The sequence below is a fragment of the Pleurodeles waltl genome, chromosome 7, assembly GCF_031143425.1.
Source record: "Pleurodeles waltl isolate 20211129_DDA chromosome 7, aPleWal1.hap1.20221129, whole genome shotgun sequence".
NCBI classification, from domain to species: domain Eukaryota; kingdom Metazoa; phylum Chordata; class Amphibia; order Caudata; family Salamandridae; genus Pleurodeles; species Pleurodeles waltl.
Genome location: NC_090446.1, coordinates 1,496,395,291 through 1,496,413,608, shown reverse-complemented (window position 1 = coordinate 1,496,413,608; position 18,318 = coordinate 1,496,395,291). Strand labels below are relative to the sequence as shown.

At 43.9% G+C, this 18,318-nt stretch overlaps 1 long non-coding RNA gene across 3 annotated transcripts in view; it reads right to left on the bottom strand.

Moving 5' to 3' along the window:
* Window positions 1-1,658: 1,658 nt before the first annotated feature.
* LOC138246570 (uncharacterized) overlaps window positions 1,659-18,318 on the bottom strand; it is a 402,277-nt gene continuing 385,617 nt past the window's right edge. For 2 of the 3 annotated variants that reach the window (XR_011194309.1, XR_011194308.1), the window contains exons 7-8: window positions 10,968-11,056; window positions 1,659-2,038 (exon numbers count right to left, since the gene is read on the bottom strand). This is a non-coding gene — a long non-coding RNA (uncharacterized lncRNA). The remainder of the gene's footprint in view (window positions 2,039-10,967; window positions 11,057-18,318) is intronic. The other variant, XR_011194310.1, reaches the window with a different exon arrangement.

Below are 18,318 nucleotides of genomic sequence, written 5' to 3'. Positions count from 1 at the left end.
TCCTGGCATCTCTTTTTAACTAAAACCTGATGACATTCAGTGCATCCCATGCTCAAATTCTAAACCTTACTGATAAAATGCAGCTGCTCACTATATGTTGCAGGGTACTAAACGTACTTGATTAAGAAGCATTCTTCTGCACGGAATAAATTGCCCGAATTTCTGGGTAATGTTCTTGACCGATTCAAGTACTACACATCATAGATGTTATCATTATATGTGGAATTTCGTGTCCACAAAAACCCATCTTCGGATGATTTCTCCATGGAAGTTAAAGTTCGTAAATATTTCAAGCACTTGCTGTGACTTAATAATGTGCCATCAAGGCCACATAATATGTTTTCCCTCAACCAAGTTCGTGTAACAAACATTTTGTACAAAAAATAAATTCTGCTTATTTCATTATAACTGGGACATCACTGTGCTGTGCTTTTGTAACCCATAATTATCTGGGTGAATATCTGTCAGTGAGAACATGTCTAGATCCTATTAAATCCACTTGGACTCAAATCTGGTACCAGTAGTTCTAAGCGGGACCTCTGTTTTTTCCTGATGGACTGTATTCCATAAAATCAAGTGGCACTACTGTTACAGGTCATGTAGGCGGAGTGCCAAAGGTCGCACCCAGTTTGGACATTCGGTGCCTGGACCCGGATTCAACAGCTCTTTCTATTTTAGAGTTTCTCTTATTGGTGAGTTTCACTGATGCAGGTGATCATAAGCGAGCAGCCCCAGTAATACAAAAAAAGACTGATTCAAAGGCATTAACTGAAGTGGGATCTCACACCCTACGGAACTGAATTCAACAACACAAACACTCATTTTTGGAAACTAAAAACAAAAGGTCTGAAGTGTACTGATGGGTAACAGTGTACCTAATATCTGTTAGGAGAGCACTTTGTTGAACCAAAACTGTTAATATATGTTTAAAAAGGGAATTCTAGTGCTTTCTTCAACCATTTACACTTATATAAACCATGAAGAAATCTGTTTTGCCCATTTTGTCGTATTCTCTGGTGTATCAATGGTAATCTGTGACGCAAATATCAGGCATACCACACCCTTTGCTAAGACGTGCTATTAAATGTTGCATGTGATGCTGTGACTCAGGCAATGACGTTGACATCACAAATGAACCACAACTCATCAGAGCATGCCTCAAGGTGGTATCCAGCAGAAGAAGGGTTCAAGTACTACAAAGATGAGATACATGAAGATCTATCTTCAAACATTAATATGCAGGTTCAGATTAGCAAAGTGTTCTCTTAGTGGCCAAGAACTTCACATAATCATCACACCCTTCTTTGGGTAGCCATAGTCACATATGACCAACTCTTCAATCTGAGATCTGCTTTAGGAAGTAAGGTACCAGAAGTCGAGCTTCGCCTACTCCGAGGAGGTGCACACCACATAGTTCCCAAGAGCCTCACCTGTGACCAGTCTTCCTCACAGGTTAAGGGTCTCAGGGACAACGAGGCACGCGGAGAGGGTTGGTGGGAAGTGCGCCCACTGAATGTGCAGGGACTCGAGGGAGGCTCCAGTTACTCTGCATAGATAAGTATGGAAGTGTGAACACTCTCTTCTGTTATATTGCTTTCTCCAAAATGTTCTATGCAATCGCCCTTAAAATGCTGGTCCAGACGAATATATATTTCTTACCATGCCACTCTTCATTGTGTGATAACTGCATTTTATTACCTTCCTTTCTGAACCCACCATATTTTTACATTAAAATGTTTACATCCACCACTGACTTGAATTAAGAGCAAAGTAACTCTGCTGCAAATACCCAGATAAGCAGAACAATGGTCAAGTGGAGACAGCAACAATAAAACGTATGAATGCTAATATAAAAGACAATATAAAAGACAACGTTTAGGAAAAAGGAAAGAGACTTCTTTAAAAACAAAACTATATAAAAAAAAAGAGCCTAGATTAGCTTTTGATAAGTCGCTGACTCCTCCTTGTGTCCAGACTAGACATCATCCACAGTCCAACTTCAGACCTTCCGGGAAACCAGCACCTTTACCAGGGAAACCTAATTTGTTAAAAAAAAATAAAAAAAAAATAAAAAAGATTTCGTGAAAAAACCAAGATATATTCTTTAATAGAAAGTGGAAAAATAAATCACACAATAGGAACACCACAGCATAGAAGAAAACCAACTAGCAAATGGTGTAATCTATTTTTAAGATTTCTACATTTTCGTCATTTGTTTCTATATCAAGTACTCGCATTGTCAGGTTGCAAAAGACCTCCTGTGGGATTACCAAGAATTTACAGGGGCTTACAGCCGGACCACTCCTTGCCATCGGTTAGTTTTATTGTCAGTCTCATTTGCTTGCTTCTTATTCAATGAGTTTCCTTTTCCCAGCTTGCCCATCTTGTGTTTTACCTTCCCTGGAGCACAAGTGCACATGTGTTTTCTACTTTTTTCCTCATGTGCTTCTTCCCACCAAAAACTTGTGTTCTGCTCTGTGTTGTTGTCTCCTTTGAGTTTAAAGCCTCTCCTGTGATTCTCTTCCAGTCAGTCTCAACCTCCCCCACACTGTACCCCTATCCACAGCCAGAGCTGGTGACTCTTCCAGTACTTACACCAGAGCTGGTGACCCTACCCCTATCCACAGCCAGAGCTGGTGACTCTACAACTATCCACAGCCAGAGGTGGTGACTCTTCCAGAACCTACAACAGAGCTGGTAACTCTACCCCTATCCACAACAGAGCTGGTGACTCTACCAGTACTTACATCAGAGCTGGTGACTCTTCCAGTACCTACAACAGAGCTGGTAACTCTACCCCTATCCACACCAGAGCTGGTGACTCTACCAGTACCCGCACCAGAGCTGGTGACTCTTCCAGTACCTACAACAGAGCTGGTAACTCTACCCCTATCCACACCAGAGCTGGTGACTCTACCAGTACTTACATCAGAGCTGGTGACTCTTCGAGTACCTACAACAGAGCTGGTAACTCTACCCCTATCCACACCAGAGCTGGTAACTATACCAGTACCCGCACCAGAGCTGGTGACTCTACCACTATCCATACCAGGGCTGGTGACTCTACCAGTACCCACACCAGGGCTGGTGACTCTACCAGTACCCATAGCCAGAGCTGGTGACTCTACCACTATCCATACCAGGGCTGGTGACTCTACCAGTACCCACACTAGAGCTGGTGACTCTACCACTATCCACAGCCAGAGCTGGTGAATCTACCAGTACCCATAGCCAGAGCTGGTGACTCTACCAGTATCCACACTAGGGCTGGTGACTCTACTAGTACCTACAACAGAGCTGGTGAATGCACACCTTCCATACCTCCCTACCGCCCCGGCGGGATGCCATTAGTGAACTATGCTTTGAACATAGTCCATGTGTGTTTTTTCAGGTAGTTCCTTCTTAATAACGCTAAAGTTGTTCTCCGCAGGCAACGGAGACACCATGGGCATGCTTCTGGTACTAACGCGCAGCTTTGAAAAACTGCTTTTTCATGGTGACCACTTTCATATGCTCCGTTATCAAATGCAGCTACTGTGTCAATAACAGAAACCGTATTTGGCTATCCATATTTATTTTAAACATTTTGAAAGATATTTTTAGTATTATTCACACACTTCATGAACATTTGTAAATCACCATCTGCATTTGTGACCCCTGGGACCAGGTAACGTGCTGGGTCGTAGCCTTTGAAATCATATGACATTGTAGAAATTCAAAAGAAATACAGAATTCTTTAAAGCAAAGCCATGTTACGGCAAAGCTGCACACACTGCACTCCTAAGTCTAAAGTAAAAGAAGGAGAGGGAAGAGGGGGGGCTGGGTAACAGCAATACTTTCCTCGTGGCTGACCTCCTCGCATCCCTCTTGCTGCCGGAGATAAAGAGCTGATCAAGTAACTATGGTTCACTTGGGATAAGAGACAGAGAGACTGTAAATAATCATCTTTTCTAGGAGACTTTAGCAGCATTGCAGTGCCATGTGTGTGCCCCTGAAAGATCTAGCTCAGTGGTTCCCAACCTTTTGACTTCTGTGGTCCCCCACTTTATCATTACTGGAACCCCGGGACCCCCACTTAATCATTATTGGAATCCGGGGACCCCCCACTGAGTCATTACTGAAATCTGGGGACCTAAGGTGTTAATATTATTTAATTTTCTAAGCAGTCGTGGACCCCCTGAGGAGGCTTTGCAGACCCCCAGAGGTCCCAGGACCACAGGTTGAGAACCACTGATCTAGCTCGATCCCGTTGTAAGCTTGAGACTGAATAGTGAGCCTCCTCTAGGCAGCCATACAGGAGCTAGCTTACGCAGCTGTATAAACAAATAAAATAATCATAGTTGCACGCAACAGAAGCTATTTTGCTGTGGGAGCAATCATAGCACGTACTCCTGTCCACCAACATGTGGGTGGGACTAAAGCCCACTCTCTGTTGTACTCGTGAAAACTCTTTTTTAAGTTGATCACACAAGGTTTGATGAAACAAGCCACACCTAAAAACCAGAAGAGTCACAGAAGTTGGAGATACGTGAAGGGAAGCACTTGGGAAGTAACTGGGAAGATCAGTTTTATATCAGACCTCACACCTATCGAACTAACATTGGCTGTGGACTTCTGGGTAATTTTTTCATTTCACCAAATTTGCATTCACCCCTGCAAGTTTCAGTTGGACTTAATCACTGGAGATCTGTCCCATGCCACCAAGACATGCATGGCTTCCTCCTTCTTTCCTTCTATTCATATTCTCTGCTATTCCTGAAAGACACAACTGGACAAAGAAGATAGAAAAACATATACGTTTTCAACACACCCTTCGAATGATTAGCTTTGAAATAAAACCTCCAAAAATGTCTCCATGCAATAGTTAACAAGCATTTGCAATGCACTAGGGTCTCGCATTTCTCCGAGTTACAGCTATTAGCAGTTGTAAACTCCCAACCGGATTTTTCTTTCCACACTGAAAGAAAAAAACAGCACAATCGCACTGCTATTAGCAGTTGTAAACTCCCAACCGGATTTTTCTTCCCACATTGAAATAAAAAAACAGCGTGATCGCGCTGCTACAGTTCACTCGTAATGAAACCTATAGGCACTTATCTACGTAATCGGCAAAAGTGCAATTAACTATGTAACATCGTCGATGTTATGCAAAGCGCTCAACTCCTGCCAAGCGAGATCATGCTGCGAACAAAAGATAGAAAGTAGTCCACAAACCGGACAGGAAACAGCGAGCCTCGCATCTTTTCAGTACTTGGTCGCTGCGCTCGAGGAGGGCTAACCACCGGAAAAGGCATGACGTATGCGTGCCTTCCGCTAATGAAAGAAAGCAGATTTTAGCAGGCAAGCCCATGAACCAATGAAATTCAACTGACATGACGTGAACGGGGCTCCGAGCCCTTTTCTGATTCCTAAAGCGTCTAGCAAGTGAAACGCATGCGCAAGCGCATGCGACGCAATCTCGATCCTAAAAAATTTACAACGACAGCAACTCATTGCAGAAACAATGATACAGACCTAATGAAACAAAAGGGGAGAATCTTTTGTCTTTTCTAAAATAAAATACTCCCATCTACTTTCTCTAAATATTGAAAAAGAATGCCCCACATATTTACCGTAAGGTTGGTGCCAAATGACTAAATATTAGATTTGCAAAGATTCTGAGACTCGGCGAGCCTAGGTTTCTTTATCTAACTAGCTGTTTTGTATCCTGCCAAGTTCTCATCCTTTATCCACTTTGGAGTGCTGTGCATACAAACATTACAAAATATAATATATTACAATTTGCAATAAAAAAATGTGGGTTACTCTGTGCTTTAGGTTGTGTTGATGCCACATTGGCTGATGCCCTGCAGACAGTAAGACATAAGTTATGCTGCTCTTCAGGACAGGAGGTCACTGGCAGCAGGGCTACAAGGTGATGAAAGGCCAATATGAGTCCAGAGCTCATTCAGATGGCCTGCAGCAGGAGGCTGTTGGCTCATCGTGTTACTTGCTGTTGTCCTGTGTCAGTAGTATGACTGAGTAATTCAGCGCCTAGAAGATTCCATTGTTCCCGCTTTTTAGGCTTGGTTGTCGGATGATAAGAATCTTTGTGCAGCCGAGGTTTATGGATGTAAATGGGTGGAATACAGGACCAATGTCAGCATATCTCTCCTCGTGACTCTCTAAAGATCCAGCAACCCTCGACACTGACCTGGATCTGTAAGAATCGGTAGCCACTTGCAAAAGAAGAAGGACCTGGCCAAAACCAGACTTCTGCAGATGAGATCATCTCCTGCAGAGGCCCACAACCACAGCTGGTGGCAACTACATAGAACAGATTTAATCTGGCCTGCCTTTAAGAGAATATTTCAAGTTTTATAATTCAGGGGCGTACGTCTATCCATCGCTAGGCACTGCACACAAACCTCCTGGAAATTGGTCTGCCACTTCATTGCGTGATTTCGTGCACTCCTCTTCCACTCCTGACTGGTCTGCAGTAATCTGAACTCTTTGAAATGTTAAGCATGGTCACTGCTGAGGTCTAACTGTTCTCTATAAGGAATTCACCAAGACATTTCTGGCCTTAAATTGGAAGTACTAAAATTTGTGGGATCGCTTTACATCTAGTTAAAATTTGGTACTATAATACTTTATAAGGTGTTGTAGGTCATTCAATAAAAGCGATTTGATCTGTAAAGGACTTTAACAGCTTAAGTAATGGGCCAGGTGTGAATACGATATCCCTTTTATTGCTTTTGTGTCCCGAAGATCATATGTACCAAGACTGGCAAACTTCTAAGAATGTTTTACCAGCTTTAACACTTCATCCCTGCTGGTTTGTGTTATGCTTTAATAATCTGTGCAGAAATCTTTTTAGATTCATTTGGTCACCTGCCCTGGAGAGGTGCACGTTTTGTACGTGCTGTGTCTGGAAATCCTGTAAGTAGCACTGGGGATGACTGAATGACATCCAGTGTGTTGTGAAGACATAAGCTGAGGTATCCACTCGGTTAACCATGCCTGTGTTTTACAGGAGGAAATCCATGAAGACATGGTCACCGAACAGGAAGAACCTTCCATTTGCTTCAGATTACAACAGAAATGTATAGTTTAAGTCCAAAGAAATGAAAATAAAAGAGAACTCAATTTTGACAAAGTTCGATAAAGGCGCAACCCCCAGTGTGACAGAAACAGGGCTACTGAAGTCAAGAACGATTGCAAGGTCTGCAAAGCCAGCGTTGAAGCGCTGAGAGATGGCCCGGGCCAGGGGTTGAGAGGTATACCGCATTCAAACCTCAGTTTTGGTAAGGAGAGAATTGGCTGAGTTAATAGCAGTACCTTCATAAATCCTGATTATGACTTGGATGTTATAGTCCAACCCGTGAATAAACCCCAGTTTATGCACAGGTCGAGATTACAAGCTTGGCTGTTTTTAAGGAATCTGAGACTTTTCGGATGCATTAAATACCTCAAACATTGTTACATTTTGGCAGGTGAAACCTGCCAAATTTTAATGGGGAAAAGCATATGGTATTTACGTATCATGCAGATTTTGTTGCGTTAAACGCCAAAATTTACGTTATTCCCCACCAACTCATAACCTGCTATTTATTGCACCTGATAAATAACATACCCTGTGGTATCGTTGTTTATCAGGTGTGATAAATAGCCACTAAATTCATAATCAGGGCCTTAATATGTTCTGGGGCCCTGGGCAACATATGCATTAGGGCTCCCTGTTCACAACAAAATTAAATTTTTTACCCAATTTTGGTGAATTCAAGCCCCGTTTGTCAAACAATATTGAATGCTAAACTTTGAAAAAAGGGGACACACAAAAACATCCAAAAGCTGAAGCTGTTCGGTGTCCACCTGCCAAATAGTAACAAACAAAAGCCTGAAGAAGGATTAGTAAAGTCATGCCTTTTTTGCGCTTGGATCTAGATTTGTTATCTTGCAACAATATTTTACATGTAATTTTAACATCACTGCAACCCATCTTCCAAAGGCTCAAAATGTTCAAGCAGACTTCCTAAGCAGGAACTTCAGGAACACTATGAGTGGGATATTCACAACTAGGTCGTGCAAAGCATCTTCTGCATGTGGGTTTTCCCTCATATAGATTTCTCCTCAACTACAGAAAACAAAAAAGCCTGTACTTCACCTCAAGGTATTACCAACCACGGACACTGGGGAATGCCCTATGGATCCACTGATCTGGCAACTTTGTCTATGTTTTTCCTCCAATCCCTCCGATTCCATCAGCAATGCCAGAATGATTTTGATAGCTCCGGAGTGGCCCCAATAGTGGTGGTTCACAGACCTTCTTCACATGTCAGAGCATCCACACATGAAGCTGCCTTGCAGACCAGACCTTCTCATGAAGTTCAGAGGTCAGATGGTTCATCCCAATCTCTCCTCTTTGAGTTTGGCAGCATGGCTCCTGAGATAGTACAATATGAACATTTGAACTTTCCACCATACAAATACATGAACATTCTCAAAGAGGCTAAAAGACCATCAACACGTCCAGCTTATTATTTCAAAGGGAAGAGATTTTGTATCTTTTGTTCCAACAAGAACTGTGATCCAATGAAGTGCCAAGAAGAAGCTATTCTACCATATTTGCTTTATCTGGCCAAATCAGGCTTACAATTGTCTTCTACTGAAGGTCATTTGGAGGCAATTACTGCCTATAGAAAATGGCCTTCACATACCTCTTCTTTCCAAATTACTGTTACTAGACATCCTAGAGGGTCTGAGAAGAGTTTTCCCTCCAATACGTTGTCCCTTCCCTCCCTGGAAATTGAACATGGTATCCTCATGCCTCATGCAGACTCCCTTTAAGCCTATCCATAAAGCCTCACTGCATCACCTTTCATGGAAAGTTGCTTTCCTTGTAGCTATTTCATCAGCACGTTGGGTTACTGAGATTCCGGCTTTATGTTCTCACAAAGCATATTAGTAAAAAGGTTATGAGGACTCATCCAAACTTCTTCCCGAAAGTTGATTCAGAATTCCACATTAACCAGACCATTTCTTTGCCTACCTTCTTTCAGCACCGTTCCACTCCAGCAAAAAAACTATTCATAGCCTAGATGTCACACGATTCTTAAAAGTTTATCTAGACAAAACAGGTGATATCTGCAAGTCTGATCAATTGTTCGTAAATTATGGCCTGGTCCATACAGGTCTAGCCACGTCTATGGATAGTCTCCTGCATCCTATTATGCTACCAGAAAGCAAATAAAGTTCTATCCGGTAACCTTAAAGCTCATTCCACTAGAGGGAAAGTGGCTACAGATGTTTTAATGAACCCATTGTTTAAATATGTAAAGCAGCAATCCGTAGATCGGTTCATACTTTTACCAAACACTCAGATGCGAGAACAGATGCTCAAGTAGGACAAGCCTCTCTGAGGAATCTATGCACTTAGTCTGGTTTATGGGTAGTCTCTTTTCTTCTCCTCTGTAATTTGTAGAGATGGGCTTGATACTCTGTTCAGTGATTATAATTATCAATGAAGATCTCCTGAAAGAGAAGGGATGGTTTCTTACATTAAATCCTAGCTCTCTCTCTGGGAATCTCCATTAAAATCATAAATAACACGCCCTCCTCCCAGGTAGAAGAAACAGGGATGATTAATGGACATTCCGTTTTCCTACCTAATACTTCTATTGTCTCAGACAAAAAAAACAGAGGTAACTGCCCCCTGCTGGGCATGATGGGATACTGGAGGGCAGTGAGCGGACTCTCTTCATATGTGAACAGGTGCAGCTTATAAGGCTACAGTTTCCTCTCCTTCATCCTTTATCTTTTTAAACAGGTTTGTGAATTAGATTTACATTGTTAAATAATGCAATTCCAGTTAATCTTCCTGACAAATATTACCATTTGTCAAATGCAATCTGAAAAATTGGCCAATATAGCCAGCTCCAAAACATTAATATCTGAAGTGTCTCTCCAGGCCTTACTGAAGAAAGATGAAAGTCTACACTAAGGAAGATATATTGTAAGAAAATTCTCCAGGATTCCCGCATGTGGGCAGGACTATTCGGTGCTTATGATTATCTGTGGAGATCCCCGGAGACATAATATAATGCTTTCCTCCTTTGTGAGCTTCCAAATGTGTAATTGCACGTTTTTCCTCCTCCCAAATGTAGCCAGGCTTTATTTAGTGTCATTTATGCAGGAATATACCCTGGTGGAGTGCCAAATCCAAAACCAAGTACAGAATGGTGTTTGAGTCCAATGGTACATCTGTTTAAATAAAATCAAAAACATTTAAGTGGCACAGATTTAATTCGGTTTTACTGAATCCCATCTCATAAGATGCCTCAGTTATTTGCAAAGGGCATCTCTGTCTCCTTTTGGGTACCCAGCTAATGCAGATGGAAAGCCTCATGGGCACATACGCAATACCAAATGCACCAAGAAACAATGTGCCAGCCTTCTGTATCTAGCCATATAATCTGGAAGACTACTGGAGCTCAATATGTACCAATGCAATAGAAATGCTTTCTTGGCAAGTAGATAATTCAATATATGATATTTGTGCATGCACAGGTAAACATAACACACAGACTTTTTGAACTTTTTGACCATTAAATAAAAGAAGAAAGCATTTTAGGGAACACTGACAAACATAAAACATTTGCAGGGGGTAAAACCTGCTTAAAATGATGTAGTGTAGTAACGGCTTTAAAGGTTCTGGTTGATACTGTACACACACATTTCCAAGTAGTATTAATGTCTATGGCTGATGAAAAAACTATATGGATCAATGGAACCTATACATGGACAGGCAAAGATGTAAGTCAGCCAAGTTCTACCAATACTTAAAAGAGTAACTTAAATACGCTTTATCTTACATGGTACCACAACAGATGACCAGTCAGGCATTGATTGATATGCCTTTACAAATTGATGAATGTATGTTTTAGTGGAGAAGCCAAGGTAGAATTTCCCAAGTACACAATTCTTACCAGAGAAACGTGAAAACCAGGTGAGGGAAACGGAAACACTGAAGACATCCACGCCTCCGTGCACATCTGTGGCAAATGGGACTCTTTATCTGCGGAAAAAAGAAAAGTGCAGACAATGAGACCTCTATCTGTATTGTGGGAAACTTGGTTACTATATAAGGAAACCCACTACTGCTCCCTATTGTGGTACAAATAATGGTTGGTTCTGGGGCTATGGGCAATATGTTTGATCAGCAGTTCTCTGGGATTCTTGGAATTTCTGTGGTCTCCAAATAGAAATCAGAGCTTCTGTGAGTAAGCACCTCTGGTTATGGTGACATGGGTAGATGCCATTTAGTACTGGTCATGTTTTATATCATTAGTGCTGCTGTGCTTATGTTGATAGTGGAAGTGTCATGGTTAATCCAGCACAATCCTATCCTAACACTGACTGGTGCCTGCTCACTTTTGCTTTTCCTCATCTTTATGTAACACTAGTTAGAATGCGTTAACAAACAGCAAACATTCCTTGTATTACATTTCTGCTTCTAGTTTAGCCAAGATCAATTGTGACTCTTGTGTTTAATACCATAGCCACCCCCAACTCTACAACTGTTGATCTTCTCAAAGAATATTAAAGCTATTGAAGTTTTAATTCCTAAGGGGGTCCAGGGTCTACTATTCCATCTTCAAGGAGCTTCCATATAGTCCAGTATACTCTCTGACTGAAAGATAATCAGTAAATACTTAAGTATTTAAATCAGGGTTTGTCTAAACCATAAGCCAATCATGTTCATCCATCTCCTGTTCCCTTTTCTTCTTTTTAAAGAAAGGAGAAGAAATATGTATATGTATAGGATATAGAGCACTAAATACCATTAAAAAAAAAGATGTCCACTGTCCCCGATTCCTGAATGTTCACTTGGTGAAATATGTAGAGTACAAAATGAAACTTAATTTACATGGGACCTATGTAGTAGCAATGCAAGCTGGGGATGAGTGAAAAATTACTTTTCTAATGGGGTATAGGTAATATGTGTATGTTGCCATGGCCTTCAGGCTTTATAATGCTGTGGCCACATTTTAACACTCTATAAATAAAGCACTCCATGACTGGTTAAATGTGTCCCTATTGGAATATCTGGATGATAACTTGGTGTATTCACCTTCATACGAAGATCATGTGAGCCAGGTGATTCGTGTACTGGACAGTTTAAAACAACAGATTACATGCAAACTGTACATTCTACACAGCTTTACAAGAAGGCGTAAGGTATAAACTAAGGCCCTGATTATGAGTCTGGCGGTCTTAGGACCGCCAGACTTGCAGTGGAAGTCGGACCACAGCCAAAGCGGTGGTCTGGCCTCCATATTATGACCGTGGCAAAAGCTCCACGGTCCGACCGCCGGCACTGCCACCTTTTTGCCAGCCAACTGCCTGGCGGTCTCAATCCACCAGGGCAGCGCTACTTGCAGCGCTGCCCTGGGGATTACGACTCCTGGGTCCACCAGCTTTTGCATGGCGGTTCCACTGCCATGCAAAGGCTGGCGGAGACAGGGTGCGGGGCTCCATGGGGGCCCATGCACTTGGCATGGACAGTGCAGGGGCCCCCCATGGACAGCCCTGTTGCGCTTCCTACTGACTGTCTGAATTACAGGCAGTGAAAAGCATGCTGGGTGCTGTCATTACGAGCCGATTACGGGTGTGATTATGAGCTGGCATCAATGTTGTGGGTAGATTCCAGCTGGGCCAGTGGGCGGAAACACTGTTTCTGCCTGCTGGCTCAGCGGACAACTCATAATGGGGCCAGCGGGCAGAAGATTGGAGTGGCGGTCTTCTGACGCAAAGAGTTTGGCGGGCGGCCTCCGCTGCCCGGCAAACTCATAATGAGGCCCTCATTTCATAAGGAGTCTAAGGGGCTCATTCTGAGCCCGGCGGGCGGCGGGCACCGCCCGCCTGGCGGGAACCGCTATATGGCCGCTCCGCGGTCAAAAGACCGCGGAGGCCATTCTGGCTTTCCCGCTGGGCTGGCGGGCGACCGCCAGAAGGCCGCCCGCCAGCCCAGCGGGAAACCCCTTCCCACGAGGAAGCCGGCTCCGAATGGAGCCGGCGGAGTGGGAAGGTGCGACGGGTGCAGTTGCACCCATCGCGAATTTCAGTGTCTGCAAAGCAGACACTGAAATTCTTTGTGGGGCACTCTTACGGGGGCCCCACGACACCCCATACCGCCATCCTGAACAGGATGGCGGTATGGGGTGTCGGAATCCCCATGGCGGCGCAGGAAAACCGGCGGGAGACCGCTGGTTTTCCTGTTCTGACCGCGGCCAAACCGCCGCGGTCAGAATGCCCTGCGGGGCACCGCCAGCCTGTTGGCGGTGCTCCCGCATCCCCGGCCCCGGCAGTCCTTGACCGCCGGGGTAGGAATGACCCCCTAAATGTATTCCAGAACAGTCACTATTACCACTGAGAGGCCAATGCCATCTTCAGGGCTTTTTGGAGTTTGCAAATTTTTACTATTGCGTTGTGGACCTATTTTATACACTCACTCAAAAACAGGTAAAGAGAGCGCTTTTGGAGTTCGCAAATCTTTACTACTGCGCTGTGGACCTCTTTTATACACTCACTCAAAAACAGGTAAAGAGATTCCTTTTCATTGGAATAAAAGACACAGTCCACTTATGATTGATTGAAAGAAGGTTTTACTCGTTCCCTAGTATTACATCACCTTGACTCACTGCAGAAGAGGTCATAAAATGTGATTCAACATCCAAACCATTTATTTCTCTCTCTTGCTTTGCTACCGCTCACTCAGTAACCTGAAGTATCATGGACTGTGTACATGATGCAATAACTTGAAGAATGGTCTGAGGGTAGACATACAGTAAAACTGTACATAACGGTCACCTATGCATCAATAGAAAACAAAGGCTGCCTTCAGACAAGTTACGTGCTGAAGCTCCGTCTCATCATGATAACCGATGGCCAGGGCACTGTAGGACCACAAAGACGCTTTCATCTTCTGCGCCATTCTTTTTGGTGATCATCCATGAAAGATGATGTAAATGACTATACTTGTACAAACTGCTGCCATTCCAGTGAGGTCAAGGAAGTCACTGTAGGTCTTTTACAACCACTATCAGAACTTCCTCAACTGTGGTATACAGTATGACTCCATTCTGTAGCCTATATATCCAACAATCTTAGTTGCACTTGTATCCTGATCGATTCTTCAACTAAGATGGTCCATTTCAAGGCAAATAAAGGGTGCCCTGTGGATTCAGCATTGGCGCAGTTGCTACTGTATTTAGGTTAAATCTGCATGGTTTACCACTCACCATTTTATCTGATCTAGATCCTCTATTTACTTCTTAGGTTTGGTGCACATTCTCCACTTTGCTAGTAATGGACGGCTGCCTATTTTCAACATATAAGAGGCAGACAGATGGACAAATGGAGACAATCAGTCAGAGCGAAGAACAATAGCTTAACCTATGTGGACAAAATCAAGAACAGAATTGGGACACTCCATTGAGTTTGCCCACAATAACACTCAATAAATATCTGCTGGGTATTCCCCAGTTTTGAGACTCTAGGATATCATCCTTGAACAATGCCTGATGACCATCTGTTAGACCTTAGCCTTAGGGTCGCCATCCCACAACTTTTTGCCTGCCTCCCTCCCTCCATTTTTCTGATACAGTTTTTGCTGTTTTAGGACTCTGCACACTTTACCACTGCTGACCAGTGTTAAAGTGCATATGCTCTCTCCCCTAAACATGGTAACCTTGGTCCCTACCCAATTGGCGTATTTAATTTACCTGTAAGTCCCCAGTAAAGGGCACTACATGTGTCCAGGGCTTGTAAATTAAATGCTACTTAGTGTGCCTGCAGCACTGATTGTGCCACCACATAAGTAGCCCATTAACCATGTCTTAGGCCTGCCATTGCAAGGCCTGTGTGCGCAGTTTCACTGCCACTTTGAGATGGCACTTACAACTATTTGGCAAGCCTTAAACCCCCATTTTTCTACACATAAGTCACCCCTAAGGTAGGCCCTGGTAACCCATAGGGCAGGGTGCCATGCAGCTAAAAGCCATGACATGTACTTATGTGTTTTACAATTCCTTATAGTGAAAAACTCACAAATTCGTTTTCCACTACTGTGAGGCCTGCTCCTCTCATAGACCAGCACTAGAACTGCCCTCATATACTTTTGAGTGGTAGATTCTGATCTGGAAGGAGTTTAGTATGGCCAGAATGGTAATGGAAAATCCTGCTTACTGGTGAAGTTGGATTTAATATTACTATTTTAGATGTGCCACTTTTAGAAAGTGGGCATGTCTCTGCACTTACTACCGTCTGTGTCTTACAGTCTGTCTCCAGTCCATGTCTGCTCTGTGCTGGTTGACAGCTCCCCTTGTGAATGCCACCCAGCCAGCCACAAGTACAAGACACTCAGTCACATCTGCATTCATCTGCATACTGAATGGGTTTTATGTAATGGGCAGGAAGGGTGAAGGGGCTCTCTCTTACATTTCAAAGACTGGTGGCCTGCCCTCACACAAAGGACTGATAACCCCCCACAAGGATCCTAGCACACAGCTCGCCTTCACAACCGTTACCAAGATCCGGAAAAGCACAGCAGGAGGAAGATCCTTCTCCTACCTCCCAGCCCAGACATGGAACACGCTACCTCTCAAACTAAGGCACACCTGGCTCTTCAATTGAGCAGCACGCCCGCAAACAGCGCCTTGAGGCCCTATGGGTGATTAGCTGTGCATTACAATTCACTGATTGATTGATTGATTGAGACAAGACTGGGCTGAAAGGGGGACTTGTGCACTTCAAAACCACTCTTTGAAGTTTCCTCACCTTCAAAGGCATTTTGGGGTATATAAACTGGGTCTCTGACCCCACCAAATCAGACACTTCTGGACCTACACCTGGACTCTGTCAGAGACACTGCTGGCTGCCTAAAGGACTCATCTGGACTGCTTTGCTGAAGGACTGCTTTCCTGGTTGTTGTCCTGCTGCCTGGTGCTCCTGACTGCTGGGAGGACTCTGCCTTCCTCCTAAAGTGCTCTCCAAGGGCTTGGATTGCACTTGCCTCCTGTTTCTGAAGTCTTCACCCCTTCAGGAAATCCTTGTGTGTCGGAAAATCGATGCAACTCCTGCAGAAAGTGACACAGCACCTGCATCGCGGTTGGAAAATTGCCACACCTCCGACCGGAATGACACAGTGCTAGACCTGCAGCTAGAAATCAATGCGGCGCCTGCTTCGCGACTGAAATTTTGCTGCATCCCCTACTGGATCCACACAGCGTCTGCTCCTTCTACCAGTGCATAAAGGATTTTCAACGCATCATCCCAGGGCGTCAAAATATACCTGCATCGCAGTGAAGAACCAAGACTGCGCTCCTGAGAAACGATCCATCAACTTGCAGCATGGAAAGAAATGAAGTTGCAACACCCTATTTTTCCACTCATCTCCTCTGCGGTCCCCGTGTGTCGTATTATTGATGCAAGCCAGGTACTGTGTGTTACAAGGATACAACCACTGTTTCTTAAGAACTGAGGCTCTTTTAAACCTTTGAAAAGTGATATTTCAACTGATGCTTATTGGATTTATGTTGTTTTGACCTTATTTTATTCAGATAAATATTATCTATCTTTTTAAACCTGTGTGGTGTATTTTTGTGGTGTTTTCACTGTGTTACTGTATGAGTTGGTGCACAAATACTTTACACATTGCCTTCCAAGTTAAGCCTGCCTACTCTGTGCCAAGCTACCAGAGGGTGAGCACAGGATAATTTGGCTTGTGTTGTGACTTACCTCGACTAGGATTATGGTCCCTACATGGACAAGAGTGTATATCTCTGCCAACTGGAGACCCAATTTCTAACACCATCCTATTGATACTTCTGAGTTGGCCTTGTAGGAGCTTTTACAGGCACTTCGCAACATACAAACCAAAGTTAAAAAAGAAGCCTGAAGTCTGTCAAGATCACATATAAAAAAATGTGGTACCACACAGAGAATTTCTGCTCCTGCACATGCAGTAGGGGTTCAAGTCCAGTTGTCCATCATAAATGTTATCACAGGGTCTTGAGCTGCTTACACAATAGTATACCGGTACATAGCTGATCACCAAAGATATCCATCCGATCGGTGCTCATTTGCTGCTACCTACTACCTGAAAAACTCAGTGTTTCTGGTTTACCTCCTTAAATCAATCTCTCCTTCTCAGACATGCGGATGTTTGAAACCCGTACTTGTCACTATGAATTTGAAGGAAGAATATTAAACATACAGAGCTGTTGGCAAAACATTTTTCAGGCTTGATTTTTGCTCAGGTGCTTGCCTTGCTTGCTCCATTCACCTTATACTGAGATCTTTCCCAGCTTCACCCACTTCAGCTCTCTCCGCGTTTCGTCTCTGGCCTCATTCTCTGCGCAGCTCTCACACTCACCAACAGCGTGGTTCTCCTAGCCTCTTCCACACCTAGGCTTTTCAACCTCAACTACAGCTTAGCTTTCTCATCTTCGCACTCTGCTCAGCTCTCCCAGCCTCACCCACTGTCCATCCCTCTAAGCCTCAACAACTGTACAGCCTAGTAGCGTGTTCCACACTCAGGTCTCCCAGCCTCATCCACAGCTCAGCTCTTCCAGTCTCACCCTTTACTCAACTTACCCTGGTCAACTTACCAAGCCTTCTCTACTGTGCGACTCCTGCAATCTTGCCCTCTGCTAAAGCCTCCCAACATCATACACCACTTGCATCTTTCAGCCACTTCCACTACTTGGTTCTCCCCATCGAATCCACTGGTGAGTAGCTACGCTTTACAAATACTGATTGATTGACTGCTCAGCAGTTAAGAACAGCACAGGATTGCAAGGAGGAGGCACCTGTCTGGGGGCTGATGTGGTCCTCCAGAACCCATTCTGCAAAGATTATCTCCATGTAACAATCCCTATGAAAGGTAGTGAGCCACTCTGCAAGAGCTACTGGAAAGGTATGTATTTTCCTGTGGGCAACAATGCTTCTGCCCTGGCAAGGGACAGCAGGGGATGGTATCTGATGGGGCTCAATGAGAATAAACCCCTGGATGACCCCAGCCCAATGATCCAGAGGCAGACAGGCCTAAGCCTCTCATCCCTCCTGCCTGTACTGTTTATCCCTGCGGTCACTCTGCACACTTTGCTGTGGAGTGTTTATACCCCTAGCAAAGCTAAGTAGCAGCATTCTTCTTACTCCATGCAGGGGTGTCTACTATAGGTCCAAGGGGGCAAAATCCATGCATGATGTCCAGAGCTGCCACTAACTGTGTTAATGAAGTCGATTTCCATTTTTTGCATATAAATGTACATTATC